This window comes from Lissotriton vulgaris, chromosome 8 (genome assembly GCF_964263255.1).
Source record: "Lissotriton vulgaris chromosome 8, aLisVul1.2, whole genome shotgun sequence".
Taxonomy (NCBI): domain Eukaryota; kingdom Metazoa; phylum Chordata; class Amphibia; order Caudata; family Salamandridae; genus Lissotriton; species Lissotriton vulgaris.
This window is the reverse complement of record NC_141696.1, coordinates 1559637535-1559663591: the sequence shown is the minus strand read 5'-3', so window position 1 is coordinate 1559663591 and position 26057 is coordinate 1559637535. Positions and strand designations below refer to the sequence as shown.

The 26057-nt window shown below is 44.5% G+C and overlaps 1 protein-coding gene across 2 annotated transcripts in view; it reads left to right on the top strand.

The window, feature by feature from the left end:
* The first annotated feature begins 2613 nt into the window (after positions 1-2613).
* The window catches only part of LOC147700408 (general transcription factor II-I repeat domain-containing protein 2A-like), a 59386-nt gene continuing 35942 nt past the window's right edge, over positions 2614-26057 (top strand). Inside the window, exon 1 of one of the 2 annotated variants that reach the window (XM_086935818.1) lies at positions 2614-2859. The gene's annotated coding sequence lies outside the window, so the exon portion shown is untranslated. Of the gene's footprint in view, positions 2860-19132; positions 19226-26057 lie in introns of those variants that run through there. The other variant, XM_086935819.1, reaches the window with a different exon arrangement.

The window sequence follows — 26057 nt, the reverse complement described above, 5'->3', positions numbered from 1 at the left end:
TTTTGTACAAATTTTTAGTTCCGGTATTGATGCACCTTACAGGAAACAGTTTAATCTTAAAAGAAATAACATGCGGACAGCATTATTTGCTGAGATGAACAGGCGACCTGATTTCCTCTGATGTGTTTTAAGAAAAGAGTAATGCTGTGCGGATTTCGTAGGGTGTGAAAACACGGATCCAAGAATGTCTTTCAAGTTGATTTTACTTTTCATTGAGTGGAATCAAGGTGGCATACATAGTTGTTTTCCCATTCAACAGTGAGCTGGGGAGAGATATCATGATCTGAACTGTGGGACTGCTTTCAGTGCCTGACGAAGAAGGGTTCAGAAGAGGATAATTAACAACCTACACAAGAAAAGTACATTGATCCTATGCGAATGGAAACCTAAGTAGAGTAGATCCAGTGTGCACAGGGTGTGTCAAGGCAGATGTAAGCTCTGGAAAGATCAGTTCTGTCTGCTCGCACTCTTGACGTCTACATCTGTGGGAGATTGGTAAGATAAGTTAGCTACTCGCGTTCCTTTGAAATCAAGGGCTGCTTTGCCTAGTCGCTGCCAAACCCAAATAAAGTACAATTTCTTCAATCTACTAAGACCAGAAATGTCACCACTGAGCTGTTTGAATGGCTACTCACTTTCACTCATTCATTAAATGTTTTAGTTTTTTTTAGACAATGCATGTCTCTGCGAGGTTTTTCTTTACTATGATCCCCAAAATAACCCTTTCTAGACTCTCTCCTACTCTACCCCTCCTTGCATCATCTGACACCTCTTTTACTATATCGATCCCCTAAAGCAAACCTTTCTAAACTCTTCCCTCTGACTGCTCCCCGTCTAAACTCCTTTTTAATCATCCAAAAGCCTCCTCCTACTGCAAATAAATAAATAAATCTTTCACTCTTTATCCCTCCACTATCCTTTTCAATCAAAATTAACAGACTAACATGTTCACTTCACAACTTCCATATTCAACTATACTAATTCATCATTAATCCTTTATGGGTTCCGGAGTGGCGTGCTACTCGCCCGAAAAGCGCTTCAACACCCATCAGGGGTAACAAGTGCTATATGAATGCAAACCTTTCTTCCCCTTTTATCCCTCCGCTATATTTCTCACTCCAAATAACTGACTAATATCCACCACTGAAATTACTTCATATTTCACCATATTAATTTACCACTAATCCTTCATGGGCTTCATGAATAGCATGCGTCAACACCCCATCAGGGGTAACAAGCACTATATAAATTCAAACCTTTGTCCTCCTCTATCCTTCTGCTATCATTCCAAACCCAAATAACTGACTAACCTATCCACAACTTAAATTTTACTTGCATGTTTCACTATACTAATTCAACACTAATCCTCTATGGGTCCTGGAGTAGTGTGCTACTCGCCGTAAAAGCGCTTCAACACCTTGTCAGGGGTAGTAACCGCTATATAAATGCAATTACAATTCAATACAATAAGGAATCCTTTCTCTGTGAATACTTCAGTGCTCTCCCACTTCATGTACATCGGTGAGCAGGAATCTCTGCCAGCAACAAAACGGAATAATATTAGTCATGCTGTTTCATTCACAAAATGTCCTACCTGCGCCCTCTTTACAAAAATATAGCCTAACTAAAATGCCTTTCATCGTCATAGTCCCAAAGTGTACCCCCCTGTGTAACCAATTCATGTAATTGCGTGTATATCTAAATTGAAAACCTGTCTTAAGACATTTCATGTGTCGCTGCATGTGTGGAAATGCACTCTCTTTCTCTTTTCACTTTTTTAAGCAAAGATTTGGAGTGATATTTGACGCTGCAACCACATACGCCGTCTGGTTCCCGGCGCACATAGCCTTAGTTGCAGCGCACAGAGACCTTATACTGCCGCACTAAGAGGAAAAAAATTAGAGGGAACATTGCTCACCGGTACTGAGTACCGGCACTTCTGAATTTTTCCTCTTTGAGTACCAGAACTTCTCCTTGGCCAGGGAGTGTACCAGTAGTCTAGAGAGGGGGGGGGGGCAGTAGCCACGTCCAGGTCCATGTGTAATGTGATGCTCCAGTTCAGGTTTTTTTCCTTTGAATTCTGGGACTTGTAGTCCTGATGTAAGAAAATGGCTTCGCGTGGGTAGAACTACAGCGGTCGAGGTTCATCCACCAGGTGCGGGTCATTTAGCAGAAACCGAGGCAGCTTTACAATCAGGTTCCTTCACTAAAGATGGTGCACTTCTCGTTCTTTCATTCTGCGCATGCGCCCGGGAGTAGTGTCAGAACAGGTGCTCGATGCTTCACTGTGTGCATGCACCTGGGAGAACTCTCTGCACAGGTGCTTCAAGCTCCAATCTGAGCATGTGCCCGGGTGCAGTGTCTTGGTTCTGCGCACGCGGAAGCATGTTCCCGAGAGTAGTGTCTTGTGTCTGCGCGCGCGACAGCACAAGAGCCCTATACTTTCACTCTGAGCATGCGCCCGGGCGAAGTTTCTTAGGGCTGCGCACCTGATAGCGCACGCGCTCGTTGCTTCACTGTGAGCATGCGTCCGAGAGCAGTATTTTGTTTCTGAGAATGCGCTTCTGAATATCCAGTTCTTCGGCGCATGCGCAAAGAGAACGCTCCGTTTTAAGAAACCCAAGGCACCCTGTTACGCATGCGCAGCATCCCATGACGCGTTTCGGTGCCTGATTCTGCCTCTTTGACGCTGGAGGGGCTGGGGAGAGGACCGACCCCACTGCTGCGCTTCGTCTCTGTGGGGGAGCAACCGTAGAAGCAGACGAGCACCGGACAGCGTTTCCTCCGTCCTCGTCTAGTCTCAGGCCACAGACTCCGCATTTCACCTGGGAAGAAATGTGGCGCCAGTAACCAGGCAAGGTAGGATTTTATTTGTGAGGTTTGTGCACTTGTGGAAATACCGAAATGACACAAAATGTAGTCTCATGATGAGGGGCTCCAGATTTTAAAAACAAACCCCTCCCCGGCCGGCCCTGGGAGTGTTACGGCGGCTGAGACCGGGTGTGACCAGTGGAGAGGTGTGGCGCAGCGGCCAGGGCAGCTGGCTTCGGAGCCCAGGGTTCACGGTTCGACCCCCGGCCCTCTGGCCGGCATCCGAGCTCAGCACCATGTGACTCTAGGCAATAGCGCTTTGAGACCCGTATGGGTGAGTAGTTTGCGCCTCACAAATACGGATTTACGATGTACCCTTCGGAACCAATGAAGAGCCGCCACTGACCGAGGCAGGGCAAGTATTTAAAACATGAGCATGGAGTCAGGGCCGCTTGTATGACCTAAAGCTTAGAATAAGTATACTCGCACACTCGTTGTGGGACGTTAGTTTCAAATTTGGTAATTTAAATCTGTTGTTTCGGATTCTGCTGGTCCTGGCAGCAGATCAAAAGCCACCTCAACCCAGAGAGTTCACCTGATAGAAAGAAAAATATATGGTTGTAAATCTGGTGTATCCTGCTGAAATGGAGACCGAGCCTGGCACCTTCGGATAGTTCAAGGCTTCCTTGCCGCAGTCAAAGTCAAAAGAACTTAATTCGAATGTTCATAGTAACATCCATAAAAGCACATTTCAATAAAATTACAATTAATACATATAATTCTTTTATTACTAGAAATCACATAAAGTAAAAGTTTACAGGCAGACTACATAGTTAAAAAAGCTTTTAAGTAGTTAAACTTATTAAAAGAAAAACTCTCGACAAAAACACAATTATCCTTCCGTACTTTTTCTGAATTTGATCGCAAGTTTTAAAAAACTACATACAAACAAAGTGCAATCACTACTTAGTAGTTGGAGATAATAAAGTGCTGGTCGAATTTGTGCAAAGTTCAGCTGTTTGAGTATTGGTTTTAGGTATAATTTCCGTGGTACCAAATAAAAAGGGCAGATGAATAAAAAGTGTGCCAAATTTGGCGGAGACTTATCGTCGCAGCTGCAAGATGGCAACACTTGGCCTTGATGGGCCCCCCTCGGTACTGCCAGTAGAAGATGAAATAAGTCTAGGCGGAACCTCGAGAGCAAAAAGCAGTCATAGCCTGACAGGGGCCATGACAGGTACGGTTCCATGTGTACAGAGGTTTTTACAAGTACATGTTTCAGTACACTGTCTTTCTTCAATTCGGCCTTCTCCCTGGCTAAGTACCTGAAAGAAATAAATGACTTCTTCACAGAGGTAACATCAGATTTTCTAGTAAGTTCTGGGGTTACAAAAAGGTCAGGGCGCCCTTGTTCAGTTAAACATTTTCTAGCCAGGGGACTTTAGATCCATTTCCCCAGGTTATTGCTTCTTTTAAAATTTGTTGGGTAAGGGGTATTTCAGTATTTACCCAGCAGTTTAGCCAACAAAGTATAGGATTTACGGCTAAACTGTCGCTTAGGTATGGCATACCCAGTTCTTCATGAACAGAGAAGTTACCAGTGACCCTTGGTACCCTCAGAACACGTTTTAGGAAGTTATTTTCTGCAACTTCCAGACCTCTGGAAGAAGTAAACTCCCATAACTCACTGCCATAACACGCAATAGATATACTTTTTGCTTTGTAAAGTTGGAGCAGTGCGGCCACTGGGGTATTTCCCATTTTTCTTGCAAAGTCAAGTATGGCTGCATTAGCCCTTGTTACTTCTCCCATTTTCCTCTATACAGCGGGTCCCCAATTTAACTGATGGTCCAAGAGGACACCCAAATAGGAGAATGTCTTAGTCATTACAGAATGAGCTTCAGCGCCTCCTCCAGAATCTTTCAAATCACAAAAACCATTCTAGTGACTCCAATCCCTCCCCAAGAAGGCAGACCTCTTCAATCATAGAAATGGAAATTCCACCCCTTCCACATCCTCTAATCTGACACGCCTCAAAAAAATGTATGAAGCCGAAACAAGAAGGGAGGGATGGGAAACTTGACTGTGCTGAGGAAGACTTGGACTCAGGGTAATGAAGATTACTGAGAGTTACCTCAGCGTTACTTCCTGTTGCATCCTCCCCAGCAGGTAACAGATCAGGCCACACATGGAGCTCTCGTTTGCACGTTTTTATTCTTCAGCATGCAACTGTCAACTAATTATGTGATACTTGTAAGGAGTCTGCCAACGACCACTAGACCCTTCTTGCATATAAACACAAGACATAACATCTCCCACTTTGTTAAATAAAATGTACAAATAAATATACGCACATGTACAGTATTTCAATTCAGCAATGAGTTGTTGAGGTGCTCTCGCACCTTATTTATTTATTTATTTATAGTGTTTTGTATAGCGCGGACAAGACCCGTGGGTATCAGAGCGCTTAACATAGAATGTAGATTACAAATAGACATTATAGTAGCAAATATAACAACAAACATATACGAGGTAGAAGGCCATAGGCTATAAGGGTGATTAGATATATATATATTCTTAAGCCTGTGCAGTTAGCATTACGAGGTAAATAAGTATTAACTTGAGTCTTAGGCATAAAGCCAGGCTCAGTGAGGTAGGGTTATATAGCATTACCAGTTCAATCAAGTGTGCAATTAGCATTAAGAGTTGAATAAGGCTTAGCTTGTATCCAGTATCACAGATATAAGCCAAAATGAGGTAGATGTTATATAGTTTTGGTTATAGGATACAGTTATCAGATCACATCGATGTGAAGTAATAGTAAAGTCATTAGTCGGATATTGGTCTTCAGAAAATTCTTGACAAGGCGATCCGCCTTTTTGGCGTAGAAGTTCATATCAGTGTTCAATATGCTTCCCTATGTAAGGTATTTATTCATCATGTGGCTCTTCAGTTCCCGTTTGAAAGTTACTGTATTTTTAATCTTCCTGATGTTTGGTGGTAGTGAGTTCCAGGCTCTAGGGGCAGCTCCAGAAAACGCTCGGTCATAGGTCTTTTTCTTACGGAAAAAGGCAGGCCTCAGTAGTAACTCCTTAACGCTTCTAGTTGGTCTGTTACCTCCAGATAGCATAATTTTCTTGGCTAGGTATCTCGGCGTGTTGAAGTGAACCGCTTTGTGAGTTATACAAGCCATCTTCATTTGAATTCTGGCCTCGTAAGGTAGCCAGTTTAGTGCTTTCAGGTGAGGAGATATGTGATCGAATTTCTTCGAACCCTTGATGAGTCTTGCAGCTGCGTTGAGACAGGCTTTTAGTGGTGCAGTGGATGATTTTGGTAGGCCAGCTAACGTGGTGCAGCCGTATTCAATCCTCGAGATAACTAGGGATTGGGTAGCCAATTTTAGATCCGCCTCTGAGATAAATGGCTTCAGTTTTCTTAGGTAGCTCAAGTGGAAACGGGCGCTCTTGGCCATTGAGTTAATGTGGTCTTTCATGTCGAGGTTCTCATCTAACGTAATTCCTAGTGATTTAGCTGAATTTACTAGGGTCGGGGTGCAATTCAGCGCGGTCACCAGTTTAGTCCATTCCTTTACCTCGGGTAAGCTCTTTGTTGGTGAAATTAGTAAGAATTCTGTTTTATGGGCATTTAGTTTTAGATGATTAGAGGTTAACCATTGCTGAGCTCTCTTTAGTGTCTCGTTCATTAGGTCGATGTCAACAAGGGAGGCGATCTTTATGTATATTTGCGTGTCGTCTGCATACATGTGATAGGATATCTGTGATTTTCGAAGAATTTCCGTGAGAGGTTCCACGTACAGGTTGAATAGGTCAGGGGATAATGTTGAACCTTGTGGGACCCCAGTTGTGTTAGGGCGCGGGTCGGAGATTGCTTGGTTGACCAGGAATCGTTGAGTCCTATTCTGCAGGAAAGAATTGAACCATTTCAGCACATTTCCGGACAAACCCATCCTGTCATGTAGCCTGGTCATCAGCATTTCGTGATTTACTGTGTCAAATGCGGATGACAGGTCTAGGAGAATCAGTAGGCATGCTTGATTTTGGTCTAAGGCTTGTAAGGCGTCATCAACAATATGCAGGATCGCAGTTTCCGTACTATGCCCAGTTCTGAATCCAGATTGGCAATCATCTAATAATGAGAACTTCGCAATGTGTTGACTCAGTTGGCCCTGCACGCACTTCTCAATAAGTTTGGCCAGTAAAGGGATGTTGGTCACTGGTCTGTAGTTGTTCGGGTCTGTTGGATCCGCTGTCGGTTTTTTGATGATGGGCACAACCTGACCAGATTTTAGGCAGTCAGGGAGAATCCCTTGTGTTAGTGAGGCATTTATTATCTCCGTCCAGATCGGAACTAGGGTGTGGCTGATTTCTCTTAAGCACTTTGCCGGTAGAGGATCTTGGTAATGGTTGTTTGGTCTGAGCTCCGCTAGCGTTTTGGCGATCTTTTCCTGGTCGTATAATTCAAAAGTGTCCCACTTTGCTTTATTTTTTGTTTGACTACCCACTGTTGTCGCAGTGGCCTCATTATCAGGAGAAGGAAGGGTCCGGAGGTTGGCCGCTGCACTAGTGAGCTCAGTTTCCAGCAGTTTGGTTTTCTCCGTGAAAAATGTGGAGAATTCTTCGCAACCTATGGGAGTTCTTGCGTTCTCTTGAACCGTTTTGGTTAGTTTATTTGACTGTTGTTTTAGAATCTCAAAGAGTTTACGGGGTCTGTTTGTGGCATTGTCCAGTTCCGCTCTTATAAATTCTTTTTTGGAATTGATTATCTTTTTGTTGTATTGATTTCTGGTATTTCTGAGGGCTTTCAGCTCGGGAGAGGAGGGATGTTGCCTCCATTTCCTTTCGGCCATTCTCAGTTTGCGCCGATCTTCATTCAATGATTCACTAAACCAAGGATTTTTTGGCTTCTCTGAGACTTTTTTCATTTTTTGTGGCATGGTGTCATTGACGATGTTTCCTATTGATGTTATATAGTGATCCGTCAACTCATTAACATTCTGACTGTTAGGTGGTTTCAGGTCTTTCTCGCATCTTTCAACCAATCGTTCAATATTGGCCTCTTTTGTATCTCGGATCAGTTTTTTGATCTTGCGGGGTTGTATGGTCCTGCCCTTTTTCATTGTAGGTATCGTGAATGTTATGGCGTGATGATCCGACCAGTCACACGGGTCTATAGCAAGGATTGATGCCTCTTTATTTCTTGAAATAATCCAGTCTAATGTCGCTCCTTGTGAGTGAGTAGGTTGGGTGCAGGCTTGTGTAAGGTTTAGCTCAATCAGGAAGTCTTTAAGCGAGTTAACCAGTTTGTCATTGTCGTCGTCCCAGTGGAGGTTGAAGTCGCCTAGGAATATATTATTGGCATCCGAGTTAGTGTTGGCCGTTATGATCTCTATTAGTTGCTCTGTGAACTTTGCGTTCTCTCCCGGTGGGTGGTAGAACGCATGTATATTGCATCTTTGATTATTTGTTGCTCTTATATTAAGACCAAGGTATTCACAAGAGTCCAGGGGGTCCGATTGGAATTGACTGACTTCGATCTCAGATCGGTGAATGCAAGCTATACCTCCTCCCACTTTCCTTGGTCTGTCTAATCTAACGATGTTATATTGTGGTGGGACTAAGAGATCGATGTTAGGAGATGATGATTCACTGAGCCATGTTTCCGTGAAGATAGCCAAGTCGATTTCCTTGTTAATGATGAGAGCCGCTATGTCTGATGCATGTTTTGTTGCCGAACGACAGTTAAGTAATAGGCACTTTAGGGGTTTCAGTGAGTTAGAGAGGTTTCCATTGTCGGGATTGGATGCGTTTACCTGGATATGACGTAAGTTGTGGTGGATTGCTTTCCTGTCGTTCTTTCTGGACGTTCTATTAGAGTCAATAGATACTGTTTTGATATTCTCCTCTCTTCCCCGGGCCGGTTGTTCATACGATTGGAGTACGGCCAATGTTTCTTCCTTTGCCAAGGGATTGGTCCTGTTTGGTCTGTTGGACCTGAGTACAAGATTTTGGATGTGTGAAACTTTAGTGTGCGTACTTATCGTCGTCTCCCAAATTTTTCCAATTGTCTGTGAGGCTTTCATCGAGACTTGTGTCAGGTCGCTTACCAGTTTCTTGAGCTCTTTAACTTCTTTCTCCGTTCTGGATGCTTTCTTATGGGGTATAGACCTGACTGTCTGTGTTCTACATTTTGTATTTCTCCTTGATTGATCTGTTCTCATTGCCACCGATCTTTCTTTTTTATCCTTCCTTTTATTGTCATTCCTGACTCTATTAGAGGTGCCCCCCTTGTTCCCTATGTTGAGTGATGTTGGGAGTGTAAATGTGGGTAGGGATCCATGGGATTCAAGTCTCGCATTCACATGTGGTAAAGGAAGGTGGATACCCTCTTCCTTGTTCATTATATGGTTGTCTTCATAGGTGGATTCGCTAGGAGCTGAGGTACCCTCTTCAGGCGAAGTGGGATTTTGAGATAGTGGCATCGGCTCCTCCCTTGGGGCCCGGGTCTTCTCTTTATTTCCAAGGTTAGTAGACTTCGCTATCCTTTCTATCACATTCTCCGATATTTCCATTGCGAGTTCAGTTATCTCTCCGGAATTAGCGGTTTGATTATTCTGGCCGTCTGTTTGATTGGCGTCTCTAGTGGTCGGGCCATTGTTGACGGGGTTGCCCTCTAGTGGGGTCAAGTGTCGTTGGTAGCTTAGATCTTCGATGGATTCCTTTAAGGTTCTGAAGGTTATCTCAAATTCCTCGAGTTCTCTGTTAGCTGCTTGTATCAGCACTATTCCTGTTTTATACATGGTGATGCATAGTTCTGTATTACATCTTTTAGTTAGTGAAGTCGTTATTTTTGTGCCATGTGGTATGTTTTTTATATTTTTTGTGAACAGCATTTTTGTAATGGCATTACGCCATTTAGCTGTTTTGTCTGTGTAGAATATCAAGTCATTCATCAAGACGCCTTTAACTCTATCGAAATAAGGGTCAACGAACAAAGTGTCCGGATTTTTTCTCAGGGTATTATGTTTGAATTTTTTGGCGGCATTTTTAGATAGCGTAGAAGGATATTCTATGCTCTTTGCATTAGATCCAGTCGACCCTCGGTATCTTCTACTCATTTCCATTGTCTCTTTGTTATGAGTCGTTTCCCGTTAATATATTGTTGAAGATCTTGAGATCTGAGTAACTCCTGTGCTACTGTTTCACCGTGGTAGGTGTAGTTTATTTAGTAATGTGGTTTCTTCTTACTATACTTTGTAATCGTGGAAGATATAAAGGTTGAAGTGATTCCACGTCTAGTGTTTCGCAGTGATAGGTGTAGTTCCACTGCAGTGCGTATCCTCTAATTGATCTTGGATAATTATGTTATCCTATTCAAATAGACATTTGTAATTGCATTGCATCCACATTGATTAGTTACTTAGCTATCTCTAGTTGTGTAGAGGGTTGTCTGTGATGAGTTAAACAGTTCAAGATGTCAGCCGCCTATGTCCCTGATGATCTCCTGAAAAGACTTTCTCTCATTCCCCTTCAGAAATAGTTGTTTGGTCCCTTTTCAATGTCTCACTTTCCCATCCTGGACTTGTTAGTCCTTTTTCACTTTTACTCATCAGTTCAGAGTCCCTTTTCACTTTTACTCGTCAGTTCGGAGGGGGGGGTCTGGGGTGACTTCCTTCCTTTTCAGATGATGCTGATATGCAGAGCAGGCATTGATGAGTAGTGCCCATTAATATGCAGTGTTTGTTTACTATTGATCAATCGATTTTTATTTTAGTGGATTAACACTATGAGAGGTCTGTCACCTCACAAGAGCTTCATGAAGAACAGCTATGGTAGGAGCATTGAACATTTCTCTACATGTTACTGCATTCAGTAATCTGCTTCGTGTAAGAGATTTGTGTTCGTCAGTCCACTTTCGCTGTCTATGCCCCTGGGTTAGTGAGTGGCAGCATCTAGTGGCTAAGTGTGTCTGGCGCGGCCGCCATTTTAAAGTCAGGCGCGCCGTTTTCCATTCCCCTTTGGCTCTGCTGTCCCTCGTTTTCATCCTTTGCGCGCTGGTGTCCCTGCTGTCCCTCGTTTTCCTCCTTTGCACGCTGGTGGGGCTGCTTCAGGGGTGAGGATGGACGTACCTCTCCTGTTGGTCGCCGAGGTCCCTCAGCTCCGTCTTTCCACGACGTCCCGTTTTTGTCCACAGGCATCGGATTTCCCGCCGATATGTCCTCCGAGTCCCCAGGTCCGCTGGCTTATCACGTGTGGCAAATAAATGTAAGCTGTGGGTCTATCGCGATTCCTTCGCATCAGTTGTTAGTTGTCAGCATCATGAGGCATCATGAGGGATCCGCCATCCAAGAGGTCCGGAGAGCAGAGGCAGCCACCGACCAGGTACCGGATTCTCTTAAGCGTCTTGTCCTGTGTTCTTTACACTTTCTGTATGTGGTGCCGATCGCCTAGAATTGGTTCCGCTAGGTCCTGGGTCGCATTTTGGGGTTGTTCGGGGATTTAATCCAGTTTGGAGATCCCCTAGCCCCGGAGCTCCTCACTAGGGCTCCCTCTTAGCGGCCATTTTGGTGAACTGCACCTGCCTTCCAGATTTAGTTGTATGAGAACGAGGAGGGGTGTCTTCCTTCACCTGCTTCCTAGAGAAGAGTTGGATGCTTGACTTTGGCACTCAGATGGACTTGCCTCACAAGTGAGGTCAGGAGCTGACGAACATTGATGCAAAGGCCTAAAGTGTGATGAGTCTTTGGTTATGGGTGTTCCAGGTCGTTGGGCAGTTACCATATGTCCTATGCTGGCCAGGACTTTTAGCAGTTCAGCATCAAATGGAGTGTCTGCTTTTGCTTAACAAGAACTAGGTCTCCTTTCTCAAAAACAGTGCCTCAAGCGTGTCTACACATAGATGACAGGCTTTAAGCTCCCTTTCAACTCGTTTTTCAAGACTCACGAACCACACTTAATCCCTGAAGGTCCTTTTGGTTGCAGCAGTACCACGATGTCCTTCATATGCCAGTTCAGTAACTTGTTGCCTCAGGCTTTCACAGATAACTATTCTTTCTCCTCTTAGTATGACCATCACGGGTGACTAAAAGTTCTTCACAAACATTTTTGACTTTCTGATACTCAACATCATCTGTAGGAAGTAGAGTATGCTTCCTCTATGACTGTGTTGTAAAGATTTCCTTTAGCTGAAGCATGTCTTTGTCAGTATCAGTAACGGACGCAGTCTGTTCAATAGAAAGAGCTGCAGGCGCACTTTACTATGAAATTGATGTAGGCCTCAGCTGTTTTGCACATTGTGCTATGATGCTGTAGCGGCACTCGTGAAAAGTAGTCAGCATGGTTTTGATCTTTCTCCGGTTTGTGCACAATAGTCTAATCATACTGTGCAGACGCAACACCCACCTCTCAATGTGAGGGGGCATTTTGGCTTTCGGATTTCCAAAATGGTGAGCAGTGTGAGAAGGTGGCCTGATATGCAGTGCTCACTATTCTAGTGAACACTATGTATCAGTCCAGCAACCCTTATTGATGATTGGTTGTAAGTCAACCTTATAGACCAGCTATCCTAGTAGCGTGGATACGAGCAGTCTAAGGCTAAAGACTCGAGAGGGCGTGTTAAGCCAGCTGTTTACCACACATATACCCCTTGAACACCAAGTGAAAGGACACCACACAAGTGTTATGAAAATAAACAGTTATTTATTAAGAATCACAACAGCCCTGTACTCTTTATGAGGACAGGGTACTAAGCACAAACCAAAACTCTTACAAAAATACTTAAGTTAGCACAGTATATACAAATGCCCGAGGGGCACGGAAAACCATATACTTGAAAAGTGGAATGCGAAATTACTAGCAGGTAAGTACAGTACTAATAGCCTTTGGAATCGCTAGGACTTGACTATAGAATCGTTAGATTACTTCTAGGAGACCCAGGGGACTCGGGTGCAGTGTGTGCACTCTCACGCGAGATGCGGGACAAAGTCTATGGTAGCTAGGAATTGAAAAGTTAGTGTTCTCGGGCGAACCCGACCTGGTAGGAAGAAAACGAAAGTAGATTCTGACCCTTGGATAGTGAGGCTATGCTGGGGCACCGAAATGCCGAAGTTACCTAGCCCAGGGGCTGCAGCTGCATAGGACTCAAAAGACGTCGGGAATTCCGTTGACGGACCAGGAGCCTGGAAGAAAGAAGTTGCTGGCAGGCGACCAGTGAAGAAAGTTCGGTGGATCCAAGCCTGGCTCGATGGAAGATGACACCTGAAAGCAGAGGGGACCAAGTTCGAGACTACTAGCCAGTAGTCAGTGGGCACCAGGAGGGCACCGGATGGTAGCCACCTCGACTAGGTGCGTGGGTGACGCTGTGCTCGAAGATCTCACGGACCAGGAGGCGTTGTCGGCGACCAGGATGGAGGATCGAGCTGTCCCACGAAGATAGAAGCTGTCGGCGTCGCTGGACCCAGGATTGGGCAACAAAGCCTTGGCAAATTCAAGCCCACGCGGTGGACCTAAAATGGCGTCTGGAGTGGACCAGGAGGGTCCGGGGTGCCTCTCTTCAAGAAGGAAGCAAGGGCCAGTCTGGAGCAACCAGACCAGCAGCAGTGATGTCGTCGGGTGTCGTTCAGAAGGCCACAAGCCAGCCGGCTAGTAGCCAAACAACGCGGTGCACAGCAAACAGCAGAAGGGCCCCACGCAGATCGTGGAGATGCAGGGAGCTGCGCAGGGTTGGGGCTTCTCGGACCCCAAAGCACTCACCAGTGGAGGACACGGTGGGCTTGCAGTAAAGATGTCGTGCAGTCTTGGCGATCGTCGGTCCCTCGAGGTCTCGTCGCACTCACGGTTCTCAGCTTTGCTGTAGAGGTGAGTAGAGGTCAGAGGTGCCAGGGAAGCCGGGTCTCGTCGAGCTGGGTCGTCGGATTCGTGATGAAGGACTTGCAGCAGACCGCAGTGTTTCTTTAGGATGGTGCCTGCGGATACAGGGTGACTACTCCTTAGCCACAAGGGAGAATCTTGATGAAGAAATCTTGAAGTCCTTTTCGAAGAAAGTCGTGTCTTGATTCCAAAGATGATCTAATTTGAACAGGGGGCCCGCTCCTATCTTTATACTAAAAAAGGGGGCTGACCCGGTGACTAGGTCCTGCCTATGGGTGGGACCAGGAGGGGGGTGGTTACACCCCTCTCCCCTGCCGGACTTCCCCAGGCCAGGGGCTGGTGTGCCCCTGGAACTGGTTCTGACTGGCCTATGCGTAGTGAGCACCGGGGTGCCACTCAGCAGTCACCTTCCTGAAAAGCCCTACCTACCCAGGATACACAAAACCATGTATGGGATGGTGCTAGCACCGCCCCGGACAGGAAACCCTTTGTCCAGGCCTCCCTCGCTGGAAGGACTCCCAGCAGCAGGAGGTCAGACTCGTGTCTGTGGTGGCAGCATCCATTTTGTGGAGCTGAGGCTTCAGTTAACTTTAACCGGGGTTCACAGTTACATACATGTCGTGTCCCTCTAGAAGGGTGGAATGCTAACCCCATCGCCAGAATTGGCGAGGGGTTAGTATTCCAATTCGTATGACACCTTACTCGACATGTTTTGATAAAGCAATACCAAAGTTAGCATTTAACCGCGAGGATTATAATGCACTTAAGAGTATATGGTATGCGATATCATGGAACAGCTATTAGGACTTGGTTCCGCAAGCTGCAGACAGGCTCAGCTCATGCCAGAGCACCATCTCACACGATTCCAAGCACTCTGCCTTCAGGATTGTTAAGGCCTGCCATAGGAGTGACTGATAGGAATCTGTGTGTCCATTTTAGGGTTAGGTATAGGTATACTACACCTACAGCAAAGGGTGATTACACCACTTTGCCCCAGCTGTCATGCAGCCAGTTGTGTCAAATTTAGGAGGTCAGCCAGGGGTGGCATAATACATGCTGCAGCCCCTGGCAGCCCTGGGTACACCTATGCCCTGAGTTACAGGGTCTGATAAGGTGGCCCAGTACCAATTGGTAAATGCACCTAGGGTACATGTTGTAATTTAGAAAGAGAACAGCCAGGCTGTGGGTCTGATTGGCAGGCCCACAGCCAGAGAAAGTCGTAAACCAGTGAAACAAAAGCAAAAAATCTGGGTGATCATAGGATTGCAGACCCTACTCTCCTACAAGCAGCTCTTGATGATCTGTAACGAGGGTGAAATGCTTTCTGTACGGAAACACATGGAAGTGTTCACACGCCCACCATACAGCCATGCTTTCTTTTTCCTCTTGAGGATAAGCATGTGCAGTCTGAGATGGACTCCGGCTAGTATAGGCCACAATGTGTCTCCGAGCATCAGATTGTCCATTACTTTGGGCAAGGATCACTCCCAACTCCACCAGGCTTGCATCCACCACAATCTCTGGATGCAATTTCAGAACACAATAAGCCATTTCAGTTACTTTTTCAATTGCATGTTTTATTTTCTTGAAACTTCAGTCACATTCAGATGAACATTCAATCGGAACATCTTGTTTTGTTAGTCCTCTTAGAGGGGCACTTAGTGGCAAAGTCACAAATGTTCCTTGAGCAATAGCTACTCAAATTACTTTATTTTTTACTATACTAATTTTCAACACTAATCCTTTATGAGTTCCGGAGTGGCGTGCTACTCACCAGAAAAGCAACACCCATCAGGGATAACAAGTGCTACATGAATGCAAACCTTTCTTCCCCTTTTATCCCTCCGCTATCCTTCTCACTCCAAATAACTGACTAATATCCACCACTGAAATTACTTTCATATTTCACCATATTAATTCACCTCTAATCCTTTATTGGCTTCTTGAATGGTATGTTTCAACACCCCATCAAGGGTAACAAGCGCTATATAAATACAAACCTTTTTTTCCCTCCTCTATCCTTCTGCTATCATTCCAAATAACTGACTAACCTATCCACCATTTAAAATGTACTTGCATGTTTCACTATACTAATTCAGCACTAATCCTCCCGGAGTAGCGTGCTACCAGCTGAAAAAGCGCTCTGACGCCTCGTCAGGGGTAGTAAGCGCTATATAAATGCAATTACAATACAATACAATAGCTTGGCATGCCTAAGAAGGATCTTCTGGAGGGCACGTAGATGACAATTCTTGTAACTTTTCTGGGTCTAGAGGCATCCCTTTTTCAGAGAATATATGCCTAAACAATTTTTGTAAAATTCCACTTCTCAGCATTTAGTGCGAGACCTGCATTGGCAAGCAGACAGCATTCTTGTGAGAGTGCTTCTTCATGTTTCTTTTGTGTAGCCCAAAACATCATCACTGTAGTTAAAAGCATGTGTGACAGGCCGAATTACTCGACAAATGACATCTTGAAAACTTTCGGCAATTGACAACACACCAAAATGGTCTTTTATATCAGAACAAACCAATATGCGTTAAAGTAGCAATATACCTGCAGTTTTCTTCCATTTTAAGTTGATGGTAACCCTTGTTTAGGTCAAGGGGGGAAGAGACTTTGGCACCATTCAGCTGTGTAATTATGTTTGCAATGTGTGGACCTTGATGTCTTTCTCTATCGATTTCTTTGTTGGTGTGTTGCATACCAACACAAATACGCGCTGAAACTCCACTGTTCTTATTTTGGTACCACCACAATAGGTGAACCCCATGGTGTCGAACCAGCAGAGTGCCCAATGATATCCTGCTTTATTTCTAGTTCTTTTACAACAGCTTCCTTTTAGTGAAAAACACATTTCATGGTGTCGCTGTGCAACATGGCAAATTTCTTCATTAATGTGAAGCTCTACCTTCATTGTCTTAAGTTTCCCAAGTCTAGAAAACAATGTCTGGAATTGACTCACTACTTCAAAATTTTCATTCAAGTTGTAGGTAATAGAAACCAGTTCCATGTCAGCAGCAGTGTTGAAACTTAGTAAACATACCTCAACGAAGTACCTGGTAGTACATGAATCAGCACTTGCACTGCCATTTTCTTCTGCCAGTTGGTCACCACAGAGGATCCTTTACTCCGCAAGGGTGTAGAAGCTGCCCAGGTATACACAAGTCGCATTTCTTTGTACTTTAGAGCCGGCATGATGTTTATCGATGTACCGCTGTGTTTAATGGAAGCTGTAAGGTATCCATTCATCTTGAGCGTCATTTTAGGACAATGTCCAAACGAACTTTGTTGCTTTATGTGGCGATTCTTTTCTGACTTGTGCCTTTTATTGCAAGTGACCAATCTGTGACTTTTATCACCTTTGCACATCCATTTGACTCATCACCATTCGATGATGACATCAATGAACCGTTGAATGATGAATTTGATAACTATCAACCTCGTTCCATTTCCACTAGCCTTAGTAGATATTACTGTTTGTCCTTGTGTGAGTGGCTAGTGAGCTTCTGGAACTTTCTGGTTTCCATCTTCTTGTCTCATTGTGACACACTTAGTTTCTCTTTTGCTTTGCAAACCGTTATGATATGGTTTTCCTTCCTGCAGCTTTTGCATATTTGTTGGATAGCAAGCCATTTAACTTCATTTGGAAAGGAAAATCCACAGCGGAAACATAACTTATATTTCTTCGGAGTTTCTGCCTTGTGTTTCTGATTACTTTTTATGCTCAATGCTGATTCATTTTGGGTTGTTGCAATTTCCATATCAGTAGCTTGTTGATAGGCACATTCCTCCATTCTTGCAGCCATGAGCAGTTTCTCTAAACTGAACATTTCTCTCAGCATGCATCGTCGAGTGAGTTGGAGAGGCAACCATTGGTAACTCTAAGACGCGTGGCTTCTTCATCATTGAATTAATTGAACTTGCACTGCTTTATAAGCGTATCAAGTTATGTTATGTTATGTTATTATAAGCTTATAGAGCGCTATATCACCCAGGGGTATCTAAGCGCTGTCAGCGGATACACAACATCAGTGGGTACAAATGCCAAATTACAGAGGTCCCCACGCCTCCTCAAAGAGCACTGTCTTCAGCTTTTTCCTAAACAGCAGCAGGTTTGTTTCCTTCCTGAGTTCCGTAGGCAGGTGGTTCCATGCCAGGGGGACAGTGCTAGAGAAGGCTCTGCCGCCCTTGGATGTGAGGTTATACCGGGGACAAAGTAGGTTACATGCCTCAGCCGACCGGAGGGATCTGGTGGGTAGGTACCTAGAGAGCCGATCTTTGATGTATTTAGGGGCTGAGCCGTAGATTGCCATGTGCGCAATGCAGAGGCTTTTAAATTTAGTTCTTTGGGCAATGGGCAGCCAATGTAAACTGCATAGTAGGGGCGTAGCTCGAGTGTGCCTAGGTTTGTTAAAGATAAGCCTGGCTGCATCGTTCATTACGACCTGAAGTCAGGCCAGTAGGTTGTTTGGGAGGCCATAGTATAGGGAATTACCGTAGTCCAGCCGTGCCAAAATTAAGGCGGAGACCACCAGCCTCATTGTGGAGAAAGACCGCAATGAGGAGAGTTTCCGCAGCTGGCGAATCAGACTCACACAGATGCCCACCACAGATGATACCTGCTGAGTCATAGATAGACGGGCATCAATTTTGATGCCAAGACTTTTAACTGCTGGCGCTAGCTCTGGAAGTGGCCCTAATTCAGCCGGCCAGAACTGGTCGCACCAAGGATTAGCAGCTGTAGTGATTGCCAGGACCTCAGTTTTGTCCGGATTTATTTTTAAGGAGTTATTCGACATCCAGCTGATTGTGAATTTGAGTATGTTCTGCATTCTCAAATGAGCCTGAGCAGTATCGTCAATCTGAATCAGAATCTGTGTGTCGTCTGCGTAATTGTAGACTCTGCAGTCCATCCTGTTCAGTGACGCAATCAGTGGCTGAAGATAGATGTTAAAAAGCAGTGGTGACGGAGCCGAACCTTGGGGCACGCCGCAGGTCAGTTTAGCCGACTTGGACACAAGGTCGGCAAGCTGCACTCGCTGTGCCCGGTCTGCAAGGAAGGATGTCAACCAGGCAAGGGATGTGCCCTGAATCCCCAGTTCCTTTATCCGCGATAGAAGTTGGCAATGATTAACGGTATCACATGCCGCGGATAAGTCCAAGAGGATCAGGGCACAGGGTTTTTTGTTATCAGCCTTGAGTCTCAGGTCATCCAGCACGGACAGCATTACCAGTTCCGTGTTGTGGTGAGCTCTGAAACCCGCCTGGTTGGGCTCAAGGAGGTGGTTACTTTCCAGGAAGTGGGTGAGAGATTGTAGGACATGCTGTTCTAGAATTTTCGCGAGAAAGGGAAGCTGGGAAATTGGCCTAAAATTCTTTAGGTTTTTTGGGTCCGCACCAGGTTTCTCAACAAACTCATCCATCTTCTTAACAGGTTGCTGTCTTGCCTGGTTGAAAGTGTACCATTCTTAGTTGACATTCGGCATTGGATTGAACTTGGCCTCCAGCATCTTCTTGATTTGATGGTATGATATTTCACCAGCTTGTGATATGTTCTTTATCACCTCCTTTACTCTGTCACATGTAAAGTTTTTGTAAGTATTTGATTATCTTTTTGTCATCTGTTTCTACTATAGCCTCTATGTGGTTCTCAAATGTTTCAAACCAGTCAGTCCATCTGCTACTTATATTCTGCTTTTATTGAATGGAGGTGGTGGTTTCAGAAACACGACAAAATCCAACTTTGTGCTGTTTCCTACTGATGTTGAGAGTATGTGCTGTTCAGGCAGTCTTTGGTCTTCAGCATCACTTGTTTGGTAGTACCTCTGCAAGCATTAGCCTGCTCCCTGGTGCTTGGGTTGTCACAGCCGAGCTGAGGACGGCTGGTTCCCTCTTCCTTTTTCACAGTGAGTAATGATTTTGCTACTTGCATGTGTTCTTCACCGCTCCCGACTGTATGCATGTACCTGGCTGTTGCTGCCTTTAGCACTTCTTCGTACCTTGCTGTCCCTGTCTTTAGCGTTTCTGCTTTGTGTAGATGCGGGCTGTGTATTATGCTATGTTGCAGTATCTCTTCTTTTGGCCTTACCAGTAGATTTTTGGCAGGCTTACTGGCTGTGCTCCTCTGTCCGCCCTTCACCTTCTTCGAGGGCCTCTCAAAAGCTGGAGTTGCACCTTGACTCCGAATACCCCAACTGTAGACCCATTCTTGATGCGCACATGGCACGCGCAAGCAGTTTGCAGGACCACCTCAAACTCTCAGGGAGTGCAGTTTTCTATTGTTGGGGGGCACTTATCCCTTATCTTGCCACCAGTTGTAATGTCCTCCCTAGGCTGGGAGCATGTAACAGACCACCCCACACATGGACCTCTGGTTTGTACATCTTTATTCTTCATCATGCAGCCAATTACTAAATGCAGTGTGACAAACTTTATCAACCAAACTCTCCCACGCTTCTTCAATTATGGAATATGATAGTCTTCCCCTATCCTGATTGCGTTGGTTCCCAAACCCACTATCCCCCAGACCATCTTTGCATTTTTTGAACGGATTGCATCTAGCAGTTCAATCCATAGTTGTTCTTGGTCTTTTCTCTTAATATTGTAGATTTCTGTTTTCTGCCATTTTTTTACCTGTTTAATGGCTTGAGAGTTATCCAGGCCATTTTGTATACGTTTTTTAGTTGGCTTGACATTTATTTAAAAAATTTTACTTTGAGGATTTTTGTTCGGTGCGGCCTTAACTGATTTCTTGAGGTCTTCGAGATTGTGATGCTAGAAAGTCGCATATATCCCTTAGAAGAGTAGTACACTTCTGGATGTCCAGCGCCTCGGTGCTTATCACCGATTTAGCTTCTTTCACAGTGTCTGTACAGAAAGTTTACACCATATATCTTGTAGATGGTTGTACAAGGAACAGGACCATACAATCTTTTTCCTAGCTTTTTCTACTCCTTGTTTGCCCGCTAATTTTTTTTATCTCAGGTGAAATTTTCAATATTTTTGTTTGTTAGATGCTGTGGATTGTGGACGCTTTCAGGTCTGTGTATAATATACACGTTTTTTTATCTTCTGAAAATCTGCTAAATGCATTAATGTATAATCAATTGTTAAATTGAAATTCCCTCGTACTGAAGGTAGCTCGAGCTGGTTGGTCCTTTGCAAATCTCCGATTAAGGCGACATAGTCCCATTTCCAATAAGGTGGGACAAATTAACTTTGCTGATCGTTTCTTTTTGATTTTATTAAAAACTGCAACAGGAACTTTAAAAGTGTAATCAGCTGTGGGTTTGTCTATGGCATCCTCTTCTTGATGTAATAATGTGTTATTAAAGTCACCCGTCAATAGCACCATGAATTTTTATTTGAGTCCATCGTGGTTTACACCTGTTTCAACAGAGTATTTAGTTATTTCCTCTCTGTAATAAAGGTGGGGGGTAATATAGATGTTTATCATACATAACCGCACGTAAGTGTTGTATATCACTTGAGCAGCCATTAAGATACCTGAACTTGCTGTGACTTGGTAGCTATTTATACCCGCTTCTGCTTTTAATAGTATTTAGAGACCACCACTTGACCTCCTCTTTGAACCCTTTATAGCTGTAATGTCTAGATTGATATAGGTTTGCATCATGATCTCCAAAGTTTTCCCGACTTTCTCAGAAATGTAACAGTTATTGAACTTCTGCGTTCACATAGTCTGGAAAGCTAGCCCATCTCACGTTTTGGTGGTTCTCAGCTAGGGTAACTGTCAGGTTATTGATTTCACGTGAAGAGGCAACAAGTCCTTTAAGAGCTACCATGTGTGTCAAGGACATTTGTTTTTACCCCTCTTGAAGATTTGGAACATACTTTAGAAAATGTGAATATTTAATTGTTGCGACCACGTTCATAATTATCCCCCAATCCTCCATTATGGTGCCCTTGCTTAAAATCTTTAAGTATAACTCTTCCGTTCCCCAGCTTTTTCTTATATACTCATTTTTGGATTTACTGTCCCATTCGACCAGAACGCTTAAACAAAAAAAATCACCAGGGTTTATATCTCACCTGGCTACAGTGGTGCAACATTCTTAGTATGTGGTTTCTGTTTAAGATATCAAATTGCCCTTCAGATACATACATTGGATGAACATCAATTAAGAAGTGTGGTAATGCACCTGCCTCATGTGTTTTGTCTGAAGCCCCTGAGTCTCTTGATTGACCGGCGTGTTGACAGATGTGTTTCACTAAGGTGTAGCTAGGATTACGCCAAGTGACTGACGAAAAGTTTTAAATGTTGAATGTGTTTTCCTTTAGTGGGTGATCAGCTCCCTATCTTTCGATCCCTGGGGGGAATGTTAACATTTTACATTATCTGAAATACCGTTGGAGCTTTTCAAGAGAATAAGTCGATTCTCTTCTTCTCCTTGTGGGAGGTCGAATCTATTTTTATTTATTTTTATTTTTTTAAAGTCCTCATTTGCCTTGCCCCCCCCCCCCCTCCTCCAAGCCAAAGATAAGTGGCAATGAGATTACTAATGATGTACTCAGGATAGAGTTCAGAGTAGACATCACTTCCTCCCAGAACCGGCCGATGTCAGGGCACTCCATGAACCTATGAATGTCCGATGCTTCCAATAAAATGCATTTATTACATTTCTTGTCTGGGAGAAATTTGGAAAGTCTCAACGGTGTTATATATGCCCGATGGGCTGTGAAGAGGTGGTTGCGTCTTAACCATGATGGCTTCACAACTTTATAAAGGAGCGCAAAAGATCTTAACCATACCTCCTCACACTGAAAGCCAGTCACCTCTCCCCGCGGCTCATCTGGGAGGGTAAAATCCCCATCGATTTCCTCCTGCAGCTGCCAATACCAAAAGGCCACCTCCTTGCCTCCCCTAGGCCTTTCCACTAGCAACTGCTCCAGGTAGCTTGACTTCCCATAGTGTACGTCTTTACACCCCTGAGCCCTCCCCCAGCTTTCCAGCTGGATGAATTTAAATCTGGAAAGCGCTGGACCTATACGATCGTATAATTCAACCCAAGCTATTACTGATCCTTCCATCATTAGCTCTCCCCATCTAGTGATCCCGGCCTCCTCTAATGAAGAGGATAAGCTGTCCCTTAGGCACTCCGGTAGACCCGAAGAGTCCCATATGGGAGCGAAATTAGAATAGTTGGAAAGCCCCAGTCTTTTTCTAATGGCTAACCATACCTTAGCCCATGACTGTAAACATTTTTGCCTTATTTTCTTAAAGAATTTCTGGCTCCCAAACTTAAACAGAAATCCATCAGCAGGTAGATTTGCTCCGGTTAACATTAGCTGGTAGATTTGCTCTGGTTAACATGGCTTTATACATCACCCCCCCCAGGAAGATTAGATGGTGTTTTTAAAAGCATCCTAGAATAAGATAACTGAAAGGCCCATGCGTAGTATACTAAGTCCGGTAGGGCAAGACCTCCCTTTTCCCTCATCCTCCTCAACTTCTTCCATGCAATTCTAGTAGATTTGTAATTCCAGATAAAGGAATTAATCTCTCACTGACACTTATCAATCATCTTGACATCAAACCCCAAAGGAATGGCACCAAAAATGATTGTGAACTTAGGAAGAATACACATTTTTGTTAGGTTCACCCTACCCATTATAGAGTGTGGCAGGTGAGTCCAAGATTTCAGTAGGCCCTTACATTCCCTGGAGATTCGGGCTAAGTTCGCTTGTGCAATGGTACTGATGTCTTGGGTAATTCAGGTCCCGAGATAGCGCATAGATGTGGTGGTATTTATGCCTAACCGTAGATCTGGAATATTCCACACCATAACCTTGGTCTTGCTTGAGTTGATACTGTAGCCCGAGCCAATACCAAACTCTTCTGCCCTTTGGATCACAGCAGGGAAGGACAGTACCGGGTCCGAGGTAAAGATTAAAATATCGTCAGCATATAGTGCTGTCCGCCTTTTCCACTCCTTAAATTTGAACGATGGAATATTTTCGTCTGCTCGCAAAACCTGGGCAAACGGCTCAATATATAAATTGAAAAGGAGGGGAGCGAGCGGACAGCCCTGCCTCGTACCTCTAGTGATCTTAAAGGGTTCTGTCAAGACCCCATTAATCAGCAACCTAGCCGAAGGGGCCCCATAAAGCAAGGCAATGGTTCTGCAAAAGCCCTTCCGAAAGGTAAACTTTTTTAGTATGTCGTTCAGATAGGGCCAATTGACCCTATCAAAGGCCTTTGCCGCGTCAAGAGTGAGGGTAGCCAGTGGAAGGGAAAAAGCCGAGGCAATATCTATTGCCCCTACCAAGTCGTGTGTAAGGTCCGAGAGATGGCGCCATTTGATAAAACCTTTTTGGTCTTGGTGGACAATGGTGCCTATTACTCTTCCCAATCTTGGTGACATTATGGCGGCAAAGATCTTATAGTCGCTGTTCAGCAACGATATTGGCCTGTAGGACCCACAGTCCGAAACATCCTTCCCTGGTTTGGGGATCAGAACGATTTTGGCGGTAGCATCCCTTCTCTTAGGATGCCGTTAAAAAGGGTCGTCAATACTTGGACGATAGCATCCCCCAAAGCTCTATAGATCTCTCCAGGAAGACCGCCTGGGCCAGATCCTTTCCCTTTTTTTGTTTGCCATATTGCTTCCCTCACCTCTGCCTCCGTTATTACAGACTCTAAGCTCTTGCTCTGTGCTATTGAGAGGGTTGGAAGCATAATCCCTTCCAGCCACGTATCCCTTGCCGTCTGATCATTAGGTAGCTCTTCCCTATAGATTGCCTCAAAAAAGGCGATGCCAATCTCTAGATTAGATACTCTTGGCGCCGCCTACCTTGATTTCTCTTATGTATTTCAGGGCTTGGTCAGATTTTATTTTCCATGCCAATAACCTGCCCGCGGCCTCTCCAAACTCAAAATAGGAAATCTTACATGCTTTCCACCTTTTATTAACCCTCTCTTGTAAGATGTTTTCTAATTGGAGCTTTAGCTCAGCCAGTTTTACCTGCTCCTCTAAGGAACCTAGAGACTGCCCTAGGTTTAACTCAATGTCCTTCATTTCCTGTTCCAAACTGGCTATCATCTCCTTGTATTTTTTACTCCGATAGGAGGCCCTGCTAGTGATACACCCTCTTAAAAAGGCCTTGAAGGCCTCCCAGACCACCGCCAGGGTTGAGGATTCAAGATTTATTTAAAAAAATGCAGTTGTTTCTGCGACCAGAAAGTTGACTTCTTCCTCAAATAGGAGTGTCCGGTCAAATGACCAAGATGCGTGCTCCATCCTGCTGTCGGATCTAAGGGTAAAAACAAGAGCCGAATGGTCTGACAGATGAGATGGGAGATACTCTATCGCTGTCAAGGTGTCTTTCAAATTATAACTGAACAGAGCATAATCGATTCTAGATTTGTGCTTGAATCGACTATTCCGAAAGGAAACCCCCATTTTACTACCTGCTCTTTCCCTCCATAGATCGCCAGTTCAAGCTGGGTCATAATTGCTATAAGAGTTTGCCTGGACCATGGTGAACTGCAGGCCCTCGAATTTACTGATTTATCCAACTTAGGATTCAGCACGATGTTGAAATCGCCCATCCAGATCACCGGATCCTGAAAAAGTACCAGATGGTTCCTAATGGTTTCCATATGCGTTGGATCATCTGAATTAGGGCCATAATAGCCCACCAAGGTACAGCTCCGACCCGCCAACAAGACTCAGCATCAGCCATCTCCCTGTATGGTCTTCTGAGATCCAGAATTTGGGCTTTAGCAGCTTTTTTGAAGATAAATAGTACCCCCTGATATTAGTATTATGGTCGGTAGAGCAGAATTTATCGACCCATCTCTGTTTTTTAAGTATCTCTGCGGCCTCTGTTTTAAGAAGATGTGACTCCTGGATGGCAATGATTTGCGCGGGAGAGTCCCTCAAGTACTGCATAATGCGTTCCCGCCTACTTCTCACGCGCAGACCGTTGACATTCCAGGACATATAGTGAAGAACGGTCATGGTGCCACATCTATCCCCCGCTCCTCGACCTTTCCCAACAGCCCCTGAGGGAATCCTAACATTAAAAATTTAATATTCTGATGTTGAACAAGTGTCAGAAATAAGCATACTGTAGTATACCAAGAGGCAGACTTATGAGGATTTTTTGTTATTTTACCCCTCCCTCCCTTCTCCTCCACGGTTTCCCCATATTTAGGTTTAGGCCTAAGGTTTTGTCAGGGGCCGAGCGAGGAATGGAATGATAACCAAATCTAATGAATACGCAATTGACTAATACCAATTGTCCCAGAGCATATACATTGTATTTCACCAAAAGTACTGGATGGTTAGTCTTGCTGTAGTGCAGTAAGGTTGAAAAAGGAGCTGGCCAATG